Here is a 27,162-nt window from a genome sequence, read left to right on the forward strand (position 1 = left end):
CCGCAGCTCCTTCTTCTGAGTGGGCGGATTTATATCCGCCCATTCAGTAGAAGGAACAACCTCTCAGTCTTCCAGAGGCTCCTTGTAATGTCCGCGGACCCGTCTCCCAACATCACCCTGGGAATGCATAGACACGTTATCGTGGTCATGTAGGGAGACACGCCCCTGGAGAGCACAGTATCAGAGCCTTTTTGTGGTAAGATTAACAGCTCTACTCAAACAGAATTTTTTCCTGTTCCCACATTCTATATATACATCACAATGACTTGTTAATAAAACAACAAAGACTTTCAGCTTTTAGGGCTTGTATCCACTGCAGTTTTTTTTCCCACTGTGGACGCACGCAGCAGGGAAAAAGACACACAGAGGACATGTCACACTAGCCATGCTGTGGCTGCATTTTTTTGCTGATACGGATGCGGTATCAGTAACGCTACCGTGGCCACTAACCGCATTTACTGTTTACACATTTTGTTCTTTTCTATTTGTTTTAGTTTTAAATTATTTTATTATATTTAAGTTTAATTTGAAAGGCTTTTGTACCTTTCCTTTGTTAGGCAATTTTATTTTGCCTTTGCCATCTTCAATATAAGGTATGTTATTGTGCTATGATTCCTCCATTTTTTGAAGTTTCAAATTATAATAATTAGTGTTTACATTCTTCTTGTTAAAATGTTTGAAATGAATAAAACTATTGAAATAAAAAAAAAAGACCGTACCCTCTTATGTAATGATGTTTACTTTGAATTTATATTAGTTCATACAAACACTCCATCCATGCTTTTGTTCCGACCCTCCGGTCCAGTTTAAGAACCCATTGTGGCCCTCGAGTCAAAAAGTTTGCCCACCCCTGCTTTAGCCTGTTTGTAAAGAGATTGTTTGTGACAAACCCTCAGATTGCAGTAACCTGAAACTGTGCTCAAAAGAGCAATTCTAGCCTTTAACCACGTTGTTAAGGTATTACATATGTGTCCTTATCCCCCCCATTACCTCACCAATCTCTCCTCCCCCATTCATGCCCTCACCCCCCTGTTGTCTGTGTCCATTGGTTAGGCTTATATGCATACATACAAGTCCTTTGATTGACCTCTCTCCCTTACTCCCCACCCTCCCCTACCTTCCCTCTGAGGTTTGACAGCCTGATCGATACTTCTCTGTCTCTGGATCTGTTTTTGTTCATCAGTTTATGTTGTTCATTATATTCCATAAATGAGTGAGATTATGTGATATTCATCTTTCTCTGACTGGCTTATTTCACTTAGCATAATACTCTCCAGTTCCATCCATGCTGTTGCAAATGGTTAGAATTCCTTCTTTTTTACTGCAGCATAGTATTCCATTTTGTAGATGCACCACAGTTTTTTTTTGTTTTTTTTTTTTAAATATACTCCACTGATTTTTCACAGAGAGGAAGGGAGAGGGATAGAGAGCTAGAAACATCGATGAGAGAGAAACATCGATCAGCTGCCTCCTGCACACCCCCCACCGGGGACGTGCCCGCAACCAAGGTACATGCCCTTGACCGGAATCGAACCTGGGACCCTTCAGTCCGCAGGCCGACGCTCCATCCACTGAGCCAAACCGGTCTCGGCTGTACCACAGTTTTTTAATCCACTCATCTGCTGATGGGCACTTAGGCTGTTTCCAAATCTTAGCAATGGTGAATTTTGCTGCTATGAACATAGGGGTGCATATATCCTTTCTGATTGGAATACATGCCCTTTAATTCAGTAAAAGTTGAAGCTAATGTGACTCAAACTCAGTACTCTGGTTTCTTGATTTCTTTTGTCAGTAGATAATTTTAAGTTCAGCCTCCATTAGGTTCATCAGACAGAAGCCATAGTAACTGGTTGAGTTCATTCTGAAACAGCCATCATGGACCATCAGGACAAGGTAGTAAAGAAAAAATACTTGATGAACTTGTTCATTCTAGAGAGTGTGATGCCTAGTGACAGCATTTAAGCTTCAGCATTCTTATTCAGTACTGGTTTCTCGAGCTCCATGGACAGTTACTTTGTGGAGAAGAGATGTGGTCAAAAGGAGTTCATTGAGGCCAAATTACAAACTGTGAGTGGGAAGCAAACCTGAGTGATATTTCAGTGATAAGAGGGAAAGCAGTAGCTGACTTTTTGGAATGGTAATGTCAATACAATGAACTTTAGCTCATTAGAGGATGGGACTGTTTGGGAAACCACACTGCACGCCCACCCGGCAGTTCTGATAATACTATGAGAGCAAGACACAGTCTAGCCCAGTGGTTGGCAAACTGTGGCTCGCGAGCCACATGCGGCTCTTTGGCCCCTTGAGTGTGGCTCTTCCACAAAATACCACGGCCTGGGTGAGTCTATTTTGAAGACGTGGCGTTAGAAGAAGTTTAAGTTTAAAAAATTTGGCTGTCAAAAGAAATTCCAGTCGTTGTACTGTTGATATTTGGCTCTGTTGACTAATGAGTTTGCCGACCACTGGTCTAGCCCATTATAGGCATTCACTCCCTCTGCTTGAAAGATCAAAGAATTGACTGAGATGCCAGATTATTTGTTTAAGCCTTGCATTTACGATGGTCTTCTTTTTAATACGAACAGTAACTTTAGCTCTACTAGTATATTTGGAAGAAATTTTGTTATAATTACATCTTAAATATAGATTCTCATTGAAAGAAGGCTTTAAAAATAATTTGTGTTTTATTTAATTCTGATTGGTTTATAATTTTACCAATGCTGACTTGTCATTTCTTATTTTTTCAATCTGCTGCACCAGTCGTAGCACAGAACCATTGTTTAACTTTTACAGACTTCTGGCACATGAAGAGACTAGTAGATTTAGAATAAAGCCAATTTACTAACATAACTATTGTTCCATATGGCATTAGAAACATAACCAGATATAATGGGTTAGGGGTTCAAAAGAAACACTACAATAAAGTAGAGAAAAGGGATCTTTCTACTCAAATAAGCCAGGGGAATTCCTGTGATGTTACTCCAGTGGGAGTGCTGCTGATTAATTCACTTCCATAAATATGTCCCGAATAACTACCATGTGCCTGGCATGCTGCTTAATTCATATGTATTCTTTTGTATTAAGAATTTGGGAATTTGTTACGCATTTCCAAAAGGAAGACAGTATGTTAATCTAGGAATGCATCATTTAAAAAAACTCTTTTGTCAATCACAACTCGAACTCATGGTGTTTTTGTGGGGTAGATTATTTTTAAGTAATCTATCTATAGGACTCATTGAACAGCTGCACTGTTTGTCCACTAAATCAATTTCTCCTAGGGGATTTCAGAAACCAGGAATACTGTCAGCTGCACAGGTACTTTGAAGTTTAAATAAGAATCACGAGAGAAGTAATTAATTTTATATTGTATTTGACATTCAAAGACTTCTAAATTCTTACTTTGGTAAAATGGAGAGTTTTACTTGTGCCATTACTACTACATTTCTCCAAATTGCCATATTTGCCTTAGATGATAATACTACCCTAGGGAAAGAATCTCAGTACTTACACGATCAATAACAGCATGCACCAGTACAGCTCTTCTAGTCTCCATTCCTGCGTTATCCTATCTCATGAATGTTTTGCTCTGTGCATTACATGTGTAATTTGACCTGTCATTGAACTTTGAGTGTTGTGCCAATGCCTGTAAATGCTCAACTGGCTGTGAAATGTTTCATTTATATAAGGGAAAAACTTCATATAAAAATTCTAAGAATAAAAAAAAAAAAAATTCTAAGAATAATAAAATGAGCAACTGTGTACCAGCCATCCAGATTAAGAAATAGTATATTGGTAAAACCTGGAGTATTTAACCCCTTCTGTTACTCTCAGCACATTTTTTGTTGCATAAGCTATTTGTGCCAAAAGATTTTTATCGTTGTGTTTGCAAATGAACGCTGTGATTAAACTTTCTGCCAGTATTCTTGGCACTTTTTTTCCATTCTCTGTGAATTCTGTTGTGTTTTCATTCCCAAATCCTTATTAAGAGCAGTATGGCAGCAGCAGCCTCCAGCTGGAAATTGGAATACAAAGTCTAAGGTCATGGAACTTCTTAAAGGTGGTTATTCCTTAGAGCAGTGGTCGGCAAACTGCGGCTCGTGAGCCGCGGTTTGCTGCTCTGTTGACTAATGAGTTTGCCGACCACTGACCTAGACTCTCGATTCCAATAATTACAGGCTGTTGTTGTTCCTTGTGATTAAGCCCCTATCCCAGTGGTTGGCAAACTCATTAGTCAATAGAGCCGCAGTTTGCCGACCACTGACTTAGAGTAAACTCTTCCATGTGAAAATTAATCACCCATTCCCATCTTACTGCTTTTTTTAATGTCTATGATTCAAAGCTTTTAAAAACTAAGTCATGTAATTTATGTTTACATAAGAAGACATTACTAATGATCAAAGATAGAGCTTTCCAATTTCATAGAAAAGTTTGGAAGTTGTTATTTGGTTATTTGCTAGTTGTAGAGAAAAATCTAATGGGGGATGGCTTATACCAAAAACCTGCTAGTAACTGTAGTACTATAGTGGTTAGGAATACTTTTGGAGTTTGCAGCATAGCAATTGGATTTAGACCTACTCTACATGGGATTTATCTTCTATACAAGACTTACCTTGTACATTTCTGCTGTATCTGATATTCGGTATACACACACACTATGCTTTTTACAGCAGTTTTGGATTCACAGCAAAACTGAGGAAAACACAGAATTCCCTTATATACCTGCCAACACACACAGCTTTCTTATATCAACATCCCCCTCCAGATAGTACATTTATTAAAGTTGATGAACCAGCATTAACATGTCCATATTACTCAAAGTCCACAGTTCACACTAGGGCTCAGCTCACTCTTGGTGTTGCACATTCTTTGGGTTTGAACAAATGTATAATGTTATGTAGTCACCGTTATAGTATCTCACACAGTGTAGTTTCACTACCCTAAAAATCCTGGGCTCTGCCTATTTATCCTCCCACTTCACCCCCTGGCAACCACAGATATTTTTATTGTCTTCATATTTTTTTCATTTTCCAGAGTGTTGTATATTTGGAATCAAACAGTAATGCTAGATTCAGTTTCTGAAATTTAAAGTAAAAAAGTGGAGCAGTTTACATACTGAAAATTTTCTTTTCAAAGCTTTGTTTGGCAGCATCTTCATAAATACAATTAATGATTTTTTATATATTCACATCAGACAAAGGCAGTCTTTTTTTTTTTTTTTTTTTTTTTTTTATGGCTGAAGAGCTGTAGATTTACCCCTATACACTTCCAAGTTAATTATGGGCATTGAAATGTAAGTGCTGATATCATATTTAATCACCTTCCCCACCCTTCATTCCCAAATGGAGTAAAGTGTGGGGTCAAGTAGTCTCATAAGCTCTAAGCCCCTTTCCAAAGCCTTTCTGGCAGCAGGCCTGCCAATACTTAGGGCATGAGCACATAGTGTCTACTTGGGACTCCTCCATCATCACTGTGCACGTGCTCAGGCTTGGCTGCTGGGTGTTGGCCAGGGTGGCCATGGAGCAGAGCCAAGGTTTATGAAAAAGCACACGGTTAGGTTTCAGTTCTCTGTGATTAGACTGAAAGCTCTAGTTGCCAATTGTCATTAACTACATTTCTCACACTTTGCCTGATGAATTACTTGTATTGGTGTTCAAAAGGAGCCAGAAGGCTCTTTAGCAGTTTTTAGTTCTTAAATTACCATCCAATGAATAGGGGCTCTTATTCTCCTGTGGCCTTCTCTTTTGTCTTATATCAGGGCTTTATAGGAGGGATTGTTGAACTCTCTGACAACAAAAAGACTTTTATACTTCGTACTTTTCTGAATATGAATAAGTAAACTACAATACCATGCATGATATATATACTGAAGAACAATGAAGGTAGTTCTTGGAAAATGCCCTACTTCTTACTTGAGACAGTGGAAGTCAAAGGATGCTACTCCCAAAGTTCCTCTTAAGATGGGTTACCAGTCTGTTTATTTTGGCAAGAGAAACTGTTAAGACTTAACAAATGATATCTGCAAAGCACATGCTTTGTGAAATATATAAACAGGCCACAGATGTTTCTGTGGGAAGAAACGATCTTATTCATCTTCATATTCCACATGCTTAGCTCTTAGCATTCAATAACTCTTTGTTCAGGAATAAAACCACCTTCTTCTGCTGATAATAACTAATTGAGCATTGTGTTGGCCTTTTTAACATTGTGTTTGATCATTATATATTCTTTCTTTAGTCCTCAAAACCATCATAGGTGATTTTATTATGTCATATTTGATACAGACAAAAAAGAAAACATAGTTTCTGAAATGTAATAAATTGACCATGAGTGAATCCACAACCCTGTGCAAGAATGTTACCAGTACCACAGTTGATGGTACTAGTGAATCCCTCCCATTGAAAAAAAGGTTTTTTTAATTGATTTTAGAGCCCTAGCCGTTTTGGCTCAGTGGATCAAGTGTCAGCCTTTGGACTGAAGGGTCCTAGGTTCAATTCCAGTCTAGAACATGTACCTCAGTTGCAGCCTTAATCACTGGCCCTGGTTGGGACATGTCACGTGCATGAGACAACCAATTGATGTGTCTCTCTCACATTGATGTTTCTCTTTCTCTGTCTCTCCCTCTTCCTTCCACTCTCTCTAAACATCAGTGGAAAATATCCTCAGGTGAGGATTAACAAAAATAAAAAAAATTATTTTACAGAGAGAGGAAGGGAGAGCGAGATGAGAGAAGCATCAATGTGAGCAAGAAAAATCAATTGGTTGCCTCTCATACACAACCCAACAGGGGACCAAATCCACAACCTGGTTGTGTGCCCTAATCAGGAATCGAACAGACAAACTTTCAGTGCAACAGGGCAACGCTCAACCAATAGAACCATACTGGCCAGTATGAGCCCCTTCCACTGACAGTACAGTTTCCCTATACCTTTACTAACTTTCCCTAATATTACCATGTCTTCACCATCACAGTTCTTACCAAACTTGCAAATACTGTATAAAACATGGTTTGGAGCAGTGTTCTCCAACCAGTGGTCCGCGGATGGTCCGCGAGGTCTGAAAGGTTGGCGACCACTGATCTGGAGGCTATGGACATCTTTTAAGGTTCCATTTTCCAGTCTACCACAGTCTGCCTTTTGGCCCCTGAATATTCACATCTGTCCATGCAAAATACATTCATCCTATCCCAACATTCTCCAAATTGGAGCATCACCTTAAGCCAAGATCTCAGCTAAATATTATCTGTTCAGAAAACCAAGATGGCGGCATAGGTAAACACCTGAACTTGCTGCTCGCACAACCACTTCAAAACTAAAACTAAAAGACAAAACGGGTATCATCCAGAACCACGGGAAGGCTGACTGAGTGGAAATTATAAGACTAGAAGGAAAGAAGAAAGCACACTGAGACTCGGAGGAGGTGTGGAGGTCCAGAAGTGAAGTGCAGAGGTACGAACGTGCGTGCACGGAAGGGGCTGGCAACTGGATATGCTGTTGTCTTTTTCAATCGGGAGGGAGATACAAGCTCCCGAATGCTCTGAACTCCAGTTCCGGGCGAGATTCTAGGGACCAAGACTCATATGGGAAGAAACTGGACGGTCTAGCATCGGGTGGAACTCGAGGGTGGCTTTCTCTCAGAGGTGCTTGCAGCGATCATTGTTTCTGCACAGTGCTGCGGGACACAGAGACACAGGACCTCTTCCAGGCAGGGCTGACAGTCAGCCATTGCTGTTTGCTCCACCCTGGTGATTCCCTGAGACGCCGCCCAACCCAATTTACAACCCCACCCAAGCTGTGTGCAGAGGCTTTTGCATATGAATGGCCTGGCCCTTTGCAATCTCAAACCTAACATACTGCAGCTGGGTCAAAAAGCCCCAGAGCCTCCAAAAGAAGACCCAGGGCTTGACAGCAGCTTGGATTGCTTCAAGCTGGGCCTCATCTGGGCACCTCCAAATCCCAAACAAAGAGAAGGAATCTGCAGATCTCTCTGTAGCTCCTGCTGGGTGGCCTCCTTGGAGATCCAAGAGCTAGTGAACCCAGTGGTCAGAGAGAGACCATCCAGACTACAACTCTTCAGATCCATAAGAGACACACTCAGGGGGCAGACTGAGTGAGCGCCAAAGCCCCACTGAAGCAAGTCTTAAGACACCATAAGGGTGTCTCCAGCACAGAAGTTCTCCCATCATAGACACAACTGATCCTCACAGCAAATTAGCCTGGAGGTCAATTCCTCCCAGTGATACCAACAACAATCAAGGCTTAACTACAACAAGACTGTGCACACAGCCCACAAAGGGGTGCACCAAGAGTGTCCACCTCAGGTAACTGGGAAGGCTGAGCCACTGGGCCCTATAGGACACCTAGCACACAAAGCCACTCTATCAACTCAGGGAAGCAGCCAAAATGTGGAGACAAAGAAACAGGTCACAAATGAGAGAAATGGAGGAAAGCAAAAGACTGTATATAGAGTTCAAAACCATGGTTATAAGGTTACTGAAGAATCTTTTAGAAATCACCGATAAATTTAGTGAGACCCTCAAGGATATGAAAAAGGACTAACTAGAAATTAAGCATACACTGACTAAAATAAAGAATAATATACAGAGATCCAACAGCAGACTAGAGGATCCCAAGAGTCAAGTCAAAGATTTGAAATACGGAGAAGCAAAAATCACCCAATTGGAAAAGAAATAAGAATCCAAAAGTATGAAGATAGAGTCAGGAGCCTCTGGGACAACTTCAAGTGTACCAACATCAGAATTATGGGGGTGCCAGAAGAAGAGAGATAGTAAGATTTTGAAAATTTATTTGAAGAAATAATGACAGAAAACTTCCCCTACTTGGTGAAAGAAATAGACTTACAAGTCCAGGAAGCGCATGGAACCCCAAACAAAAGGAATCCAAAGAGGACCACACCAAGACACATCATAATTAAAATGCCAAGGGCAAAAGACAAAGAATCTTAAAAGCAGCAAGAGAAAAACAGTTAGTTACTTACAAGGGAGTACCCATACGACTATCAGCTGATTTCTCAACAGAAACTATGTAGGCCAGCAGAGAGTGACAAGAAATATTCAAAGTGATGAATAGCAAGAACCTACAACCAAGATTACTCTACCCAGCAAAGCTATCATTTAGAATTGAAGGTCAGATAAAGAGCTTCACAGATCAGAAAAAGCTAAAGGAATTTATCACCGCCAAACCAGTATTATATGAAATGCTGAAGGGTATTCTTTAAGAAGAGGAGGAAGAAGAAAAAGGTAAAGATAAAAATTATGAACAACAAAGTGGCAACAAATACATACCTACCAACAAGTGAATCTAAAAATCAAGTGAATAAAAAGTCTGAAGAACAGAATAAACTGGTGAATATAATAGGATCAGGGGCATAGAAAGGGAGTGGACTGACATTTCTCGGGTGGGAAAGGGGTATGGGGTGTGGGAAGAGACTGGACAAAAATCGTACATCTATGGGTGAGGACAGTGCAGGGGGGGTGGGTAAGGGTAGAGGGTGGGGTGGGAATTGGGTGGAGGGGAGCTATGGGGGGGGGAAGAGGAACAACTGTAATAATCTGAACAATAAAGATTTATTAGAAAAAATATATTATCAGTTCAGAAGTCTAAAAAAATCTCATGATGAGAACTTATAAGATTTACTCTCTTAGCAACTTTTAAATATGCAGTGCAGTATTATTAACTATGGCCACCATACAGTACATTGCATCTTCATGACTTATTTATTCTATAATTGGAAATTGGTGCATTTTGATCCTTTTCACCCATTTTGTCCACCCTATCACCTCTATTCCTGGTAACCATCATTCCATTTTCTGTATCTGTGATCTCCGTTTTATTTTTTAGATTCCACATATTTGTGAGATCATTCACAATAATTACATCTTTCTCTGTCAGATTTATTTCACTTAGCATACTGCCTTCAAAGTCCATCCATGTTATCACAGATAGCAAGAGTTCATTCTTTCATATTGCTTGACTAATGTTCCGTTTGTGTGTGTGTGTGTGTGTGTGTGTGTGTGTGTATGGGTGAGAGAGAGAGAATATGTCACATTTTCTTTATCCATTCATCCAATGGTGGACATTTAGGTTGTTTCCATGGCTAGCCATCCTATATAATAAAAGGGTAATATGCATATTGACCCTAATGGCGGAACGACCAATTGCTATGACACACACTGACCACCGAGGGCCAGACACTCAACACAGGAGCTGTCCCCTGGTGGTTATTGTGCTCCCACAGGGGGGAGCTGCACTCAACCACAAGCCATGTTGATGGCTGTGAGCACAGTGGCAGTGGCGGGAGCCTCTCCGGACCCTTTGGCAGCACTAAGGATGTCCGACTGCGGCTTAGTCCGGCTCCCCACGGGGAGACCTAAACCATCAGTTGTACATCCCCTGAGGGCTCCCAGGCTGCCAGAGGGATGTCTGACTGCCAGCTTAGGCCCATTTCCCCGGGGAGTGGGCCTCAGCCGGCAGGTGGACATCCCCTGAGAGTTCCCGGACTCCGAGAGGGCACAGGCTGGGCTGAGGGGACCCCCCCCACCTCCTACCCTGCTGAGTACACGAATTTTCATGCACTGGGCCTCTAGTTGTAAATAATGCTGCAGTGAACACATTGCGGGAGGGCATATATTTTTTTCAAATAGTGTTTTTGTTTTCTTTGGATAAATACCTAGAAGTGGACTTGCTGGATCAAATGGTAGTTCTATTTTTATTTTTTTAAGGTACCTTTCTTTATCCTATTTTCCATATTGGTGAAATCCCCAATCGGGATCCGGGATCAAACCTGCAACCCATTGTACATTCCCATCAACAGTTCTGGGGTTGTTGGGTTCCTTTTTCAGCACCTCCTCACCAACACTTGTTGTTTATTGTCTTTTTGATAACAGCAGTTCTATTAGATATGAAGTGATAGCTGGTTATTTTGATGATAAGTGACAAGCATTTTTTAATGTGCCTGTTGGCCATTTGTAGGTCTTTTCTGGAAAACTTCAGGTTCTCTGTCCATTTTTAAATCAGATTTTTCTTCCTTCCTTTCTTTCTTTCTTTCTTTCTTTCTTTCTTTCTTTCTTTCTTTCTTTTTCTTTTCTTTTTTTTTTTTTTTTGCTATTGAGTTGTATGAGCTTTTTATTTATTTTGAATATTAGCTTTATATCAGATAGATGAATTGAGAATATAAGAAATATTTTTTCCCATTTATTAGGTTGTCTTTTCATTCTGTTGATCATTTCTTTCGCTGTGCAGAAGCTTTGACAGTCCCATTTGTTTATTTTTACTTTTGTTGCCTTTGCTTTTGATGTTTATCCTTACTTTTTTGTAGGGTAGCACATGTTTGCAGCTGATTGGCATGTTCTTACCAGTATAATTTTGGTAGTCCAATAGAATTCCTTTATTTCATTTTCTCTCTCACCCTTTTAGAGCAAGTTGTCAGTATTTCTGCTGATATAACATTCTCAGAAACCTCGTGGGTCTCCTGTGTATGTCTTGGGGATTCTTATCATTGGACAAGAAGGTCCTGCATAGATCTCTCCTATTCTCATGTCTCTTCCAAGTTTCTGTTTAGATGGCTGGTTCAGGGGATCCTTGAGTTATATGTGTAATCTCTTCAGCACTACTCTTGGCTTTCTCTCCACAGCAATGCTTTCTTATAACTAACCTCCTCTATTTTAGCATTCCTCTTTGTTTTGTAATGTAAATCAGCTGGGAATTTCTCAAATCATCAAGTCTTGGTTTCTTTTAACATTTCACGCATCAAAATAGCTTTCCTCTTAGATTTTACTGTAAGCAGCAAGAAAAAACCAGGCTCCACTTTCAATATGGTTCTTGGAAATTGCTCTAGCTAAATATCCAAGTTCATCACTAATAAATTATACTTTTCACACAACTGTAGGATATAATTCAGTTACCTTTTTTTTTTGCCACTTTTTAAAAAGGATTGTCTTTCCTCCAGTTTCCAGTAATGTTCCTCATTTCCTTCTGAGTCATCACTAGAAGCACTTTAAAAAAAATTATTTTAGATAGAGAAAGGGAGGGAGGGGAAGGGAGGAGCACCTTGATGTCAATCGGCTGCCTCATGAACATACAAAAAATAAAAATAAATGAAACACAGTGTTAATTTGCTTTCCCAAGTTCTAATAACATTGAGCATCTTTTTATATTATAAATGTGTAATTCTCATGGTCATTCCTATGAAAGGCTGGATTAGTTCATGGCCCCTTTCCTATCAGGTTGTCTTCTCTTACTGATGTGTAGAAATTCTCTATACCGTTGCAGCTTTGTTCTCCCAGCTTGTGGCCCTCTTCTCACTTTATGGTATTTTTTTTCTTTAATTTGGTATCACTTTAGATTTACAGAAAAGTTGTCAAGATAGTATAGTTTACATATATCTTTTACCAAGTTTCCCTAATATTATCACTTTATATAACCATGGTATGTGTCAAAACTAACAAAGTAATAACATTACATTTTTTATTAACTACATGCTTTATTTGGACTTCACCAACTTTCCACCAGTGTCCTTTTTCTGTTCTGGGATCCAGTCCCTGGATACCATATTGCATTTAGACTTGATGGTATCTTGTGATGAACAAGTGTTCTTCATCTTAGTTGACCTCACTTTCATTTTTTTTTAATTTGCATTATTAGCTTCTTGTTTCAGATACCTACCCTTCCTGTGTTTTCTTCTAAATATTCCAAAAGTTTCATGCCCTGGCTGGATAGCTCAGTTGGTTAGTGTCGTCTGGATACACCAAGGTTGTAGGTTCAATATCTGGTCAGAGCACATACAAGAAAAAGCAACCAATCTATACTAATAAAAGCCTAGGTGGTCCTTGCACCCTCACGTGATGCCCTCACGTCATCACAAGATAGCCACCACAAGATGGCCGGCAGGGGAGGGCATTTGTGGGCAATCAGGCCAGCAGGGGAGGGCAGTTGTGGGTGAACAGGCCGGCAGGGGAGGGCAGTTGGGGGTGACCATGCTGGCGGCGGGGGGGGGGGGGGGGCAGTTAGGGGCGACAAGGCTGGCAGGCAGAAGCAGTTAGGGGCAATCAGGCAGGCAGGCAGGCAGGCGAGCGATTAGGAGCCAGCAGTCCCAGATTGTGAGAGGGTGCAGGCCGGGCTGAGGGACACCCCCCCCCCCCCTGTGCACGAATTTCATGCACTGGGTCTCTAGTGAATACATAAGTGGAACAACAAATCGATGTCTCTCTCTCTCTCTCTCTCTCTCTCTCTCTCTCTCTCACACACACTAAATCAATCAAAAATAATCTTAATGCCATCTGCCTTTCATGACTACCACTTTAGAATTTAATTTTGAATATGGTATCAAGATTTAATTTTATTTCTATATGTCTAATAAAGTATTTTGAGCTAACCTTTATCAAAATTGGAAACAGGTTTTTAAAAACATGAATAGGAGAGATCTATGGAGGACCCTCTGGTCTAATGACAAGAATCCCCAAGACATACACAGGAGACCCCTGAGATTTTTTTCAGCAACATTCATTCGTTCATTTCTGTTCTATTCCCACCCTCTCCCCAGTTTTTTTAAAATATATTTTTATTGATTTCAAAGAGGAAAGGAGAGGGAGAGAGAGATAAAAACATCAGTGATGAGAGAGAATCATTGATTGGCTGCCTCCTGCATGCCCCCCACTGGGGATCGAGCCCGCAATCCAGGCATGTGCCCTTAACCGGATTTGAACCCGGGACTCTTTGGTCCACAGGCAGCACTATCCACTGAGCCAAACCAGCTATGCCGGCAGGGGAGGGCTGTTGGGTGCGACCGGAGCAGTGCGGGGAGGGGGATGCAATTGGGAGCAACCAGGACAGCAATTTTATTGACATGCATCATTCTGTAAGTTTAAGGTATACAAACTGATGGCTTGATATATATTGTGTAATGATAACCACAATAGGTTCAGCTAACATCCATCATTTCATATAGATACAATAAAGAGAAAAGAAAAAAAAATGTCCTTGTGGTGTGAGAATTCTTAGTATTATCTACTCTCTTAACAGCTTTCATAGCACACAGGTATATTAACTACAGTCATCAAGTTGTGCATCACATCCCTGGTACTTATTAATCTTATAACTGTAAGCTTGGACCTTTGGACCCCTTTCCTCTAGCTCCCCAGCTCTGGTAATCACAAATCCACAAGTCTGATCTCTGTGAGTCTGGTGTTGGTTTTTTTTCCCCCACATGTGAGATCCTATGGTATTTGTCTCTCTCTGCCTGACTTATTTCATTTAGCATAATGTCTTCAAGGTCCATCCATGATGCCAAAATGGTATGATGGCCTCATTTTTTATGGCTGAGTAATAGTCTATTGTTCGTATGTGTGTATAAAAATTTATTTATTAATCCACTGATGGACACTGAGGTTGTTGCCATATCTGGACAATTGTAAATAATGCTGCTGTGGACACGGATGTACAGATATCTCTGTGAGATAATGTTTTTGTTTCCTTTGGATATATTTCCAGAAGTGGAACTTCTGGATTGAATGTTAGTTCTTTTATTAATTTTTTTCTTTTTTTGAATAAATCTTTATTGTTCAGATTATTACAGTTGTTCCTTTTTTTTTCCCCCCATAGCTCCCCTCCACCCGGTTCCCACCCTACACCCTTACCCCCCGCCACTGTCCTCGTCCATAGGTGTAAGATCTTTGTCCAAACTCTTCCCGCACCCCCCACATCCCTTTCCTCCTGAGAATTGTCAGTCCACTCCCTTTCTATGCCCCTGATTCTGTTATATTCACCAGTTTATTCTGTTCTTCAGATTTTTTTATTCACTTGTTGATAGATATGTATTTGTTGTCACTTTGTTGTTCATAATTTTAATATTTACCTTTTTCTTCCTCTTCTTAGAGAATACCCTTCAGCATTTCATATAATACTGGTTTGGTGGTGATGAACTCCTTTAGCTTTTTCTGATCTGTGAAGCTCTTTATCTGACCTTCAATTCTGAATAACTTTGCTGGGTAGAGTAATCTTGGTTTTAGGTTCTTGCTATTCAGTACTTTGTATATTTCTTGCCACTCCCTTCTGGCCTGCATAGCTTCTGTTGAGAAATCAGATCACAACCCTAACCGGTTTGGCTCAGTGGATAGAGTGTCAGCCTGCAGACTGAAAGGTCCCAGGTTCGATTCCGGTCAAGGGCATGTACCTTGGTTGCATGCACATCCCCAGTAGGAGGTGTGCAGGAGGCAGCTGATCAATGTTTCACTCTCATTGATGTTTCTAACTCTCTATCCCTCTCCCTTCCCCTCTGTAAAAAATCAATAATATATATTTAAAAAAAAGAAAAAAGAGAAATCAGATGACATTCGTATGGGTACTCTTGTAGGTAACTGTTTGTCTCTTGCTGCTTTTAAGATTCTCTCTTTGTCTTTTGCCCTTGGCATTTTAATTATGATGTGTCCTGGTGTGGTCCTCTTTGGATTCCTTTTGTTTGGGGTTCTCTGCGCTTCCTGGACTTGTAAGTCTATTTCTTTCACCAGGTAGGGGAAGTTTTCTGTCATTATTTCTTCAAATAGGTTTTCAATATCTTGCTCTCTCTCTTCTTCTGCCACCCCCCATAATTCGAATGTTGGCATGCTTGAAGTTGTCCCAGAGGCTCCTACACTATCTTCATATTTTTGGATTCTTTTTTCCTTTTGCTTTTCCAGTTGGGTGTTTTTTGCTTCTTCGTATTTCAAATCTTTGACTTGATTCTTGGGGTCCTCTAGTCTGCTGTTGGATCTCTGTATATTATTCTTTATTTCAGTCAGTATATGCTTAATTTCTGATTGGTCCTTTTTCATATCTTTGCAGGTCTCACTAAATTTCTCGGAGGTTTCTAGAAGATTCTTGAGTAACCTTTATAACTGTGGTTTTGAACTCTATATCCAGTCTTTGCTTTTCTCCATTTCTTTCATTTGTGACATGTTTCTTTGTCTCTGCATATTGGCTGCTTCTCTTTGTTTGTTTCTATATACCGGTTAGCTGCTAAGTCTCCTTGAGTTGTTAGAGTGACCTTGTGTGGTTGGTGTTCTATATGGCCCTGTGTCTCAGCCACCTGAGATGGATGCTCTTGGTGCATCCCTTTGTGGACTGTGTGCACAGTCTTGTTTTTATTAACCCTTGATTGCTGTTGGTATCACTGTGAGGAATTGACCTCCAGGCCAGTTGGCTGTGATGACCAACTGTGTCTACACTGGAAGATCTGTTGGGGGAGGTCTTGCTTCAGTAGGGCTTTGGTGCTCACTGAGTCTTCCCCTTGAGTGTGTCTCATATGGATGTGAAGAGTTGTAATCCAGTATGGTCTCACTCTGACCATTGGGTACACTGGCTCTTGGATCTCCAAGGAGGTACAAGGTCAGCCACTGTCTGGGGCCGCCCAGCAGGAGCTACAGAGACATCTGCAGATTCGCCTCTCTGTATAGGGTTTGGAAGTGTACAGACTGGGCCTAGCTCTGAAGCAAAGCCACTGCTGCTGCCAGGTAGTGGGCCTTCTTTTGGAATCTCTGGGGCTCTCTGACCCAGCTGCATTTTGTTTAGGCCAGTGGTAGGCAAACTGTGGCTCGTGAGCCGTGGTTTGCTGCTCTGTTGACTAATGAGTTTGCCGTCCATTCATATGCAAAAGCCACTGCTCACAGCTTGGGTGTGGTTGTAAATTGGGTGGGGCTGGGTCTCTGGGAATCACCAGGGCAGAGCAAATAGCAATGGCTGCCCTGAATGGGAGAAGTCCCTGGTTCTCCGTGTGCAGGAACAATGATCGCGCGCGAGCACCTCTAAGAATAAGCCGCTCTCGCCTTCCTGTCCCAATGCCAGACAGACCTGTTTCTCCCCATATGTGTCTGGGTCCCCCAGAGTCTCTCCCGGAACTGGAGTTCAGAGCAAGCGGGAGCTTGTATCTCCCTCCTAGTTTAAAAAGCAGCACATCCAGGTGCAGCACTTTTCACGCCTCCGCACCTCTTACCAGTCTCAATGCGCTTTCTTCACCTCTCTAGTTGTGGGATTTCCACTCAGTCAGCTTTCCCGCGGTTCTGGGTGGTAGTTGTTCTGCCGTTTAGTTGTGTTTTTGATGTGGTGGTGAGAGGCAGCAAGTATAGGTTATTACCTATGCCGCCATCTTGGTTTCACTCCTCACTGACACTTCTCCTTTTATTAATTTTTTGAGGAGTTTCCATACTGGTTGATCCATTTACATTCCCACTAATAGTGCACAGGGTCCCCTTTTCTCCATATCCTCACCAGTAATTGTTCTTTCTTATCTTTTTGATGATAGCCATTCCAACATGTGTGAGGGGACATCTCATTATGACTTTGATTTTCATTTCTTTGATTATTGGCGATGGTGAGCCCCTTTTTATGTACCTGCTGGCCACTTGTACTAGTATATCTTCTTTGGATATGAACCCATATCAGATATGTGGTTTGCAAATATTTTTATCTCATTATTTGTAGGTTGTCTTTTCACTTTTTTTTTTTTTTTTTTTTTTTTGCTGCCAGCAACCTGTATTGAATAGCCCTTCATTTCTCAATGATTTTCTGGACTACTGCTGTCGTATGTCTAGTTTTCACATATAAATGGACTACTACTGTCGTATGTCTAGTTTTCACATATAAATGGGGTTTTTTTGATGGCTCAGTTTGTCTTTCTGCACGTGTATTTTGCTTTGTTCTGAGGGGATGTCTGGATATGGGAGGACAGATGTCATTTTTTCCCTCTCTCTGTTCATCCTCCAATTCTTCAGAAGAGTCTTGGATGTATTTGCTTTTTATTCTTTCATATAAATCTTCTGTTTGTCAAGTTGGGTTATAGGGAACCTTTAATGAAGAATGGACATCACTACTATATCAGCTCTATCCATAAATGTGGTGTTTTCTATACTAATTTAGGTCTAATTATTGTCTTCCAATAAAGGAACAACTTTTTATTTAGTACCTTATATTTTTGTTGCTATTATATCATTTTTAAACCTGACTTTTCAGGTTGTCCCTGGTATTGAGAAATGCATGCAGTTGGTATTTCTATATTGGTCTAATATATACTAAAATTAAAATTCTTACTGATTCTAATAATTTGTCTTTAGTCATTTTAGTTTTCTATGGACAATTATATCTTCTGTAAATAATGACAATTTTGCTTCTTTACAGTCTTCACAATTTGTATTTCTTGTACAATGTTGAATACTGAAGGTATTTTTTTCTGGCTTATCATTAGGAATAGTGTTTGTTAATAGGTTTTTGAGCTATCCTTTATCAGAATTGCTAATAGGTTCTTAAAAACACAAATGAGCATTGGATATTATTAAATGTATTTATGCTTAATCTGGTAATGTGATATATTGCTTTTATAAATTTTTCTAACATTAAAATTACCCTTTATTTCTGAATTAAACACAACTTGATGACCATGTATCATGGCACCTTATGAACTGCTAATGTGTTTTGTATCCGTTATACCAACTTCACAGATCACTCTCCAGCTTATCTTTTTCTGTTCGCTTAAAATCAGTTTGTATAAGATTAGATAGTTTTTGCTTTTTTTTGTTTTGGCTATTTGACTAGCTCTCACATAGAAATCAACTGAGCTGGTATTTTGGGGGGGGAGGGAGGGATTTAAACTAAAAATTTTGGTGGCATTTAAACTAACTAAAAATTATGGAAGTATCAGTTTTTCTCCAAAAAACAAGTCACACGTTTTTTAGGAATGTGTCTATTTCTTGCAGGCTCAGTTTTTATTTTTACTTTTTTCTTCACATTTATAATTACAATTTTATTACTAAGATCACTTCAGATTGCAGTTTTAATGTTGTGAAATGTATGTTCATAAGTAAAAGTAGTTCAAATAGTGCATAAAATTAAAACTCAAAAAATCCCATCACTTTACGTTTTCTTGTTATCTCTTTAATCATACACAGAGTTATATAATACCTTTCCTCACCTGATTATGGACATTCAATATTTAATTCATTATGTTTTAATTTTTTTTGAAAAGGCAAAAAATTAGAAGTAAACCAAATCATTTGTAGTTTCCCCTTTTGAAACTTGTTAATATTAATGTTATTATGTTACCCTACTGCCCCATATTTTACGGCATACTAATTAGACTTTAATAAAAATAACATCATTATGTTTATATTATTATGAGCTTTTCTTATGTCAGCAATTGGTGTTAGAAATTTTGATTTTTTAAATATATTTTATTAATTTTTTACAGAGAGGAAGGGAGAGGGATAGAGAGTTAGAAACATCGATGAGAGAGAAACATTGATCAGCTGCCTCCTGCAAACTCCCTATTGGGTATGTGCCTGCAACCAAGGTACATGCCCTTGACTGGAATCGATCCTGAGACCCTTGAGTCGGCAGGCCGACGCTCTATCCACTGAGCCAAACAGTTAGGGCAGAAATTTTGATTTTTAATGTAAAAAATTAGGGGACTGGTTCAATGAATTTATTTGCGCTGTTTTAAGTAATGCTTTAGCAAATATCCTGTTAGTAAACATTCTTAAGTCAGTTTCCTTTTCACTTAATCTTTCAACTGTTGTCTTATTTCACTAAAAGCCACTCTTCACAGCTAATGTTCATGAATCAGGCAGACTTTAGAAGAGTGAATAGGTCAGAGAGAAAGACAAAGGGTAGTGAGCATAACAGTTGAAACTTTAGGAATGATTTTATTTTTTTCATAACTCCTTGTTTCATACAAGATTTCTGTTGGCTTATAAAAAGTACATTTAAAATGAAATAATTATTTAAAACTTGCAAAAGGCCATCAAAATTAAACCAGAGTAGAAAGTCAAGACTAGAGAAAAAGAGCAATCTACACTAATAAAAGAGTAAGATGCAAATTGACCGTATCTTCACAACGCCCACCAGCCAATCAGGAGTGAGCATTCAAATTAACCCAACAAAGATGGTGGGTTAATTTGCATACACAGGTGCCGAGCAGCAGGGGGGTGTGGTGGGGCGCTTGCATCATCATGGCGACGACACAGGCGTTTGGCACCGCCCCAGCCCCTCAGATCACTAAGATCCATAATACGTTATGGATCTTAGTGATCTGATTTCTCCTGTATCTTAAAATATTTGGCCGTTTTATTACGCCAGGAAGGCGGAAAGGCAGCTCCAGGCTGGAGTGGCCAGAGTGAAAGTGGTGCTGGCCGCCAGGGGAAGGAAGGCCCATTCCTGCATGAATCTTCGTGCGTCGGGCCTCTAGTCTTGATATGTAAGCTATAATCTTATCTGTATATAATAAGTTTGACTTTTTAGATTTTTTTAATGATAGGATTTTTTTCTCTTCATCTTTTTTTTTTTAATATATATTTTTTTATTGATTTCAGAGAGGAAGGGAGGGGGAGAGAGAGAGAGATAGAAACATCAATGATGAGAGAGAATCACCCATCAGCTGCCTCCTGCATGCCCTCTATTGGGAATCAAGCCTGCAACCTGGGCATATGCCCTTGACTGGAATCGAACCTGGGACCTTTCAGTTCACAGGCCGACGTTCTATCCACTGAGCCAAACCAGCTAGGTAATTTTTTCTCAATTTAAGTAAAAAAAAAAATCTTTTGCTAAGCTTCAATTAGGAAACAATGAATGGAATCCTCAATTTCATGACCATAGATGATGCTTGAACAGATTTTTACATTCTTTAACTCTCAGTATACTACAGGGCTTGTTTTTAGTTTCTTTTTTTAACAGTTCTAACTATTTTAAATATTGATTTTTTTTTTCATGACTGTTCTTTCTTGGAGCCTTTGGAACAAAAAGAGCATTTACCATCTTTCAATTGCCTTATGGATATATCAGATTCTTCCATAAGTCTAAAATACATTATGGATATTAGTGATCTGATTTCTCCTGTATCTTAAAATATTTGGCCGTTTTATTACGCCAGGAAGTATTTCACCATTACTTATCAATTCCCAGCTATAATTTTAAAAAAGTCTAAAATAATAAGAAGTAAAAGAATGATGAAATCACCTACAGGGATGATTGTAGTGAACTCAGTCACTACAATGAAATAAACAGCTGCTATTCGTTATTTTCAGCTTTTGAACTACATTTTCCAAAGTATGGCATGACCTTTCAAGAAGCTATAAAGGAAGTCTGGAGATAATATCTTTTAAGTTTTTTTTTTTTTTTTTTTAAGTTTCATTGAATTCCATTCTATGGAATTAAGAATTTTTCATTTTCTGCTCAGAGTAAAAGAAGAAATTTGCCAGAATAAGACATTTTGCTGTGAGAAAAACAAATCAGAAGATGAATGTAAAGAGATAGCAGCACTGTGGGCTCTTTAATGATGGTGACGCTGATAGTATAAGTGAAATCTGAGTTCTAGCTGACTGTACCTTAAATTATCACCAAGAATTCATAAGCAAACAGTATATTTCCAAAGCCAAAAAGAAAATATGGCATTCTTATAGCACATGGAAACTTCATTCAATATTTGGTGACAAGGAATTGGACTATCGCATTTTATTTATTTATTTTCATTTTTTAATCCTTACCTGAGGATATATTCCCCCCCCCCCCACCCCTGCAATTGATTTTTAGACAGTGTGGAAGGGGGGGGCAGGAGAGAGACACACACACACACACATCGATTGGTTGCTTCCCACACAAGCCCCGGACCATGGCTGGGGATTGAACCTGCAACCCAGGTATGTGCACTTGACTGGGAATTGAACCTGTGACCCTCTGGTGCACAGGCCAACACTCTAACCATTGAGCCATGCTGGTCAGGGCTGGACCGTCATATTTTGCTAAAGGATGTTGACAGTGTTTATTTATTTTTTATATTTATGCAACAAAATCTACTTACTACTGTTTATAATTGGATTAGTGCTTATAGCAGTATGTACAGTGGTTGGAAGGAAAATGATATAGAAATGAAAAAATTTGTTGAATTGATCTTTTTCATTGGTATTTATATATCTTAATAAATACGTTATCGCATTTATGGACCCAACAACTTGACTGTCCTTCAAGAAAATTGTAAGCTATCAAAGTTTTCAAAAGGGTAATGCGTGTTGATGATACATGAGCAAAAAGAACCAGCAGTCAGTTAGAACCTATTAGAGACAAGTATAATGAATCCTCATATTTTGCAGATTCCATATTTGCAAATTTGCCCCATTGCTAAAATCTATTTGTAATTCCAAAATCAGAGCTGGTAGCACTTTCACCATCATTCACAGACAGGTGCATACAGAGTGGTCAATAATAAGAATCGCTTGGCTCATTTGTTCCCTGCTGAGGTCTAATAAGGCAGTTTCATTTTTGCTGCCCTGCCTTCCTGTTTCAGCCCTTCTACTGCAAACAAGTGACCTTTTCCTGGTCTCCAGTGATACATTTTCTGCATTTTTGTGTGAAATGGGTTTCCCTATTTTTGTCATAAGATATTGAAGTTTTTCTTGTGCAGTGACTGAGTGATTTCACTTTTTAAAATGCCCCTCCGCACTGTGCTGAAGGCTGTTCCAGAAAAAATGGAGGCTGTGATGTGGACAGATGCAGGTATTAGACAAGCTTCATTCATGCATGAGTTACAGCATTGTTGGTTATGAGTTTATTGTTTACGAATCAACAATGTGTATTAAATGAGGTGTCTATAAACAAACACTTAAAACAAGGTGATGTGTTGAGTTGTTTACCTGTACCTGGTGAAAAATAGAAGGAACTCTTAACCGTGTGTTCACTAATTCAGAATTTGCAGCAATTTTATAGATATATACATACCACAAATAATAAGAATCGACTGTTTATAGGATGAATATGTTCCAGTTACATTAAAAGAATGTTGTCCGTTTTCAGTATATAGCAAGTTCTCGAAAAATATTGTTTCCTAAAATCAGCCTATGGTAAATTCGTTTTGTTGTACGTGATTTCACTGAAAATTGCAGAACCTACTGGTGACATAGTGGTAAACTGTATGTACTTTCAAGGCCAGGAAAATATCGAATAAAAATTGGGTTTGCTATGTTTAAATTCTTATTAAAATTATCTAATGAAGTTCTTTTAACTTTCCCTTCATTCTTAAGTAAATTTTCACAAAATAACTTAAAAAATTTAAAAATTTTTTGTAGGATTATTTGACCCAGAAAATAACCATTTTTCTTTGTAGTCTGTGGGTTAATGAAAGCTGAAGGCACAAGGAAATAATTCACTGGCAGCAGTTCACCTGATGCTTAGAGGTCATGAGCTAGTGGTAGTATTTGGTGGTCCAGCTGAATCTGGAATACTTCCTGACGTAGATCTTCCAGCACTTTTCTTTTTTGAGTTATTCACAAACTGATGAAAGTACTCTCTTAGGAAGGTTCCAGAGTTCTGCATTTGTAGGTTAGGCCAGTCTATTTGTTGTAGAAACCAGAAAAGCAAGTTACAGATTAGGTCTCTAGACCTTCAGCATTTCTAGGTTTACTACCTATTAACAGAATGTCAGAAATGGGGTTTGTGCCAAAACCTTTTTAAGAGTGAATATATACATAGTTCAAAGACTCTTTCTTTATTTGTAACTATTAATGAGAGATGCCTGTTTTTACAAACTAACCTGGAAATCTATGTTTGCTTCTTACGATGGCCTTTATTGTATTTTCTGTTTGTTTCTCACTCTTCCCCATTGGACAAAGCTTAAAAGCATGAATGGTACATTATTTATGTTTTTAACGCTAAGCATAGTGCTTGACACTAAGAATTCTGGGTTTCATTGAATAGTCATCTAGTGAATTTGTGATGAAGAAATTGATACACAGATTATATACCTAGATTATTAATTAAGTAGGAAGGTCTCAGCATCTTCCTCAGACTCCTCTGTATGCCCTATTGCTTTTTTTAAAAAAAATTATAAAATGTTAAGGAATGTCTGTGAAGTTCTCCCCACAACTTTTTTTATGAAGGAGAGTTTATTTTATTTTTTATTAATCCTCACCCAAGGATATTTTTCCATTGATTTTTAGAGAGAATGGAAGGGAGGGAGGGAGAGAGACAGAGAGAGAAAAATATCAATGTGAGAGAGACACATCAATTGGTTGCCTCCCAGGTCGAGCCTGCAACCGAGGTACATGCCCTTGACCGGAATCAAACCCGGGACCCTTCAATCCACAGGCCAATACTATATCTACTGATCCAAACTGGGTAGGGTCCACATTCTTTTTTTTAAAAAAAATACGTTTTTATTGATTTTAGAGAGCAATGAAGGGAGAGGGATAGAGAGATAGAAATATCGATGAGAGAGAATCATTGATTAACTGCCTCCTGCACACCTCTACTGAGGCTTAAGCCCACAAACTGGTGGGAATCAAACCGGTGACCTCTTGGTTCCTGTGTTGATGCTAAACCACTGAGCAACACCAGCTAGGCTCACCACATCATCCTAATATATAAAAAGCCAGGGGCTGTCATGACCGAAACAACTGGATGGACAATTGAACAGCAGGCTGTGTGGGGCGACCAGGCCGGCAGGGGGGGCAGTTGGGGCGGGGACAGTTGGGGGCCATCAGGCCGGCAGGGGGGGCAGGTAGGGGCCATCAGGCTGGCAGGCAGAGGTGGTTAGGGGTGATCAGGTTGGCAGGGGGGGCAGTTAGGGGCTATCAGGCAGGCAGGCAGGTGAGCAGTTAGGAGTCAGTGGTCCCGGATTGTGAGAGGGATGTCTGACTGCCGGTTTAGGCCCAATTGGCCCCAATTGGGGTGGGCCAGCCAGAACCCACCCGTGCACAAATTCGTGCACCGGGCCTCTGGTTCTTAAATATGCTGATTAAGCTAGTCATCATTCTACATTTTGTTGTTGTTGTTAATCCTCACCCGAGGATATTTTTCCATTGATTTTTAGAAAGAGTGGAAAGGAGGGGGAGAGACAGAAACATTGATGTGAGAGAGACACAATGATTGGTTGCCTCTTGCATATGCCCTGACCAGGGTCAGGGATCAAGCCTGCAACTAAGGTATCTACCTTTGACCAGAATCAAACCCAGGACCCTTCAGTCCACAGGCTGACACTCTATCCACTGAATAAAACCGGCCAGGGCTTATTCTCCATTTTTTAAAAAATATACTTCTTTTTTATGGATTTCAGAGAGGACAGGAGAGATAGAAACATCAATGATGAGAGAGAATCATTGATCGACTGCCTCCTGCAGGCTTCTTACTGGTTATATGCCCTGACTGGGAATCGAACCTTGACCTCTTGGTTCATGGGTCCGTGGTCAACCACTGAGCACACCTGCTGGGCTCATTCTCCATTTTTAATAAATTATTTAAAAGTGTGTAGTAAGAGGAGAAACCAAGATGGCGGCATAGGTAAACACCTAAACTTCTGCCTCGCACAACAATTTCAAAACTACAACTAAAAGACAGAACGGACACCATCCAGAACCACAGGAAAGCAGGCTGAGTGAAAATTCTACAACTAGAAGGAAAGAGAAAAGCTCACAGAGAATTGGAGGTACGGCAAAGGGGCTTTGTGCGCGCAGAGAGGAAGGGCGGCTGAGAGCCTGGCTGACTTTCTCTGGCGGAAAGGGGAAGGAAGCCCCCGACCGCACTGAACCCCAGTTCTGACTGCACTGAACCCCAGTTCCGGGCGAACCCCTGGGGACCCACGCTCTTACGGGGGGAGTCTGGACTCTCGGGCGAAGACTCGAGCTGGGAAAGGCAGAAGTCTGAAGGCGCACGCGGGCCAGTGCGCACAAAGGCTGCAGAGGTTGCCACAGGCTTTCCCTAGTGGAAGGGAGTCAGAGGCTCCTGACGGCACTGAGCCCCAGTTCTGACTGCAGTGAACCCCAGTTCCAGGCGAGACCCTGGGGACCCACGCTCTTGTGGGGGGAGTCTGGACTCTCAGGCGGAGACTCGAGCTGGGGAAGGCAGAGGACTGAAAGCGCACATGCGCGCAAGGGCAAGGCTGACAGGAAGCCAAGACTGAGACTCCACCCCATCCAAGCTGAGCACAGAGCCTATTGCAATTTGGCAAATCTAATCCTATAAGGCTGTCTCCAGCACCGAACTTCTCCCAGCATAGACACAGCTGATCCTTACAGCCAACTGACCCGGAGGTCAATTCTTCCCAGTGATACCAACAACAATAAAGACTTAATTACAACAAGGCTGTACACACAGTCCACAAAGGGGTGCACCAAGAGTGTCCACCTCAGGTTAACTGGGGAAGCAGACCCACTGGGCCATATTGGAAACCTAGCACAAATATCTACCTTACCAACTCAGGGAATCAGTGAAAATGCGGGGTCAAAGAATCAGATCACAAATGAAAGAAATGGAGGAAAACAAACGACTGGATATAGAATTCAAAACCACGGTTATAAGACTTTTTAAGAATATCCTAGAAAAGGCTGATAAATATAACGAGACCCTCGAAGATAATGAAAAAGGACCAACTAGAAATTAAACATACACTGACTGAAATAAAAAATATTATACAGAGACCCAGAAACAGAATAGAGGAACACAAGAATCAAGTCAAAGAGTTGAAATACAAAGAAGCAAAAAACACTCAACCGAAAAAGCAAAAAGCAAAAAAAAAAAATCCAAAAAGTTGAAGATAATGTAAGAAGACTCTGGGACAACTTCAAGCGTACCAACATCAGAATTATGGGGTGCCAGAAGAAGAGAGAGAGCAAGATACTGAAAACCTATTTGAAGAAATAATGACCGAAAACTTCCCCCACCTGGTGAAAGAAATAGACTTACAAGTCCAGGAAGCACACAGAACCCCAAACAAAAGGAATCCAAAGAGGACCACACCAAGACACATCATAATTAAAATGCCAAGAGCAAAAGACAAAGAGAGAATATTAAAAGCAGCAAGAGAAAAACAGTTAATTACCTACAAGGGAGCACCCATACGACTGTCAGCTGACTTCTCAACAGAAACTATGCAGGCCAGACGGGAGTGGCAAGAAATTTTCAATGTGATGAATAGCAAGAACCTACAACCAAGATTACTCTACCCAGCAAAGCTATCATTCAGAATTGAAGGGCAGATAAAGAGCTTCACAGATAAGAAAAAGCTGAAGGAGTTCATCACCACCAAACCAGTATTATATGAAATGCTGAAAGGTATTCTTAAAGAAGAGGAAGAAGAAAAAAGTAAAGAGAAAAATTATGAACAACAAATACATATCTATCAACAAGCGAACCTAAAAATCAAGTG

General features: G+C 40.1%; 1 protein-coding gene across 4 annotated transcripts in view; it reads left to right on the plus strand.

Annotated features, from left to right (window-relative positions):
* The window catches only part of XPO4 (exportin 4), a 172,814-nt gene that overhangs the window by 113,878 nt on the left and 31,774 nt on the right, over nucleotides 1-27,162 (plus strand). The gene's annotated exons all lie outside the window — the stretch shown is intronic.

Source organism: Plecotus auritus (assembly GCF_963455305.1).
Source record: "Plecotus auritus genome assembly, chromosome: 3".
Lineage (NCBI taxonomy): Eukaryota > Metazoa > Chordata > Mammalia > Chiroptera > Vespertilionidae > Plecotus > Plecotus auritus.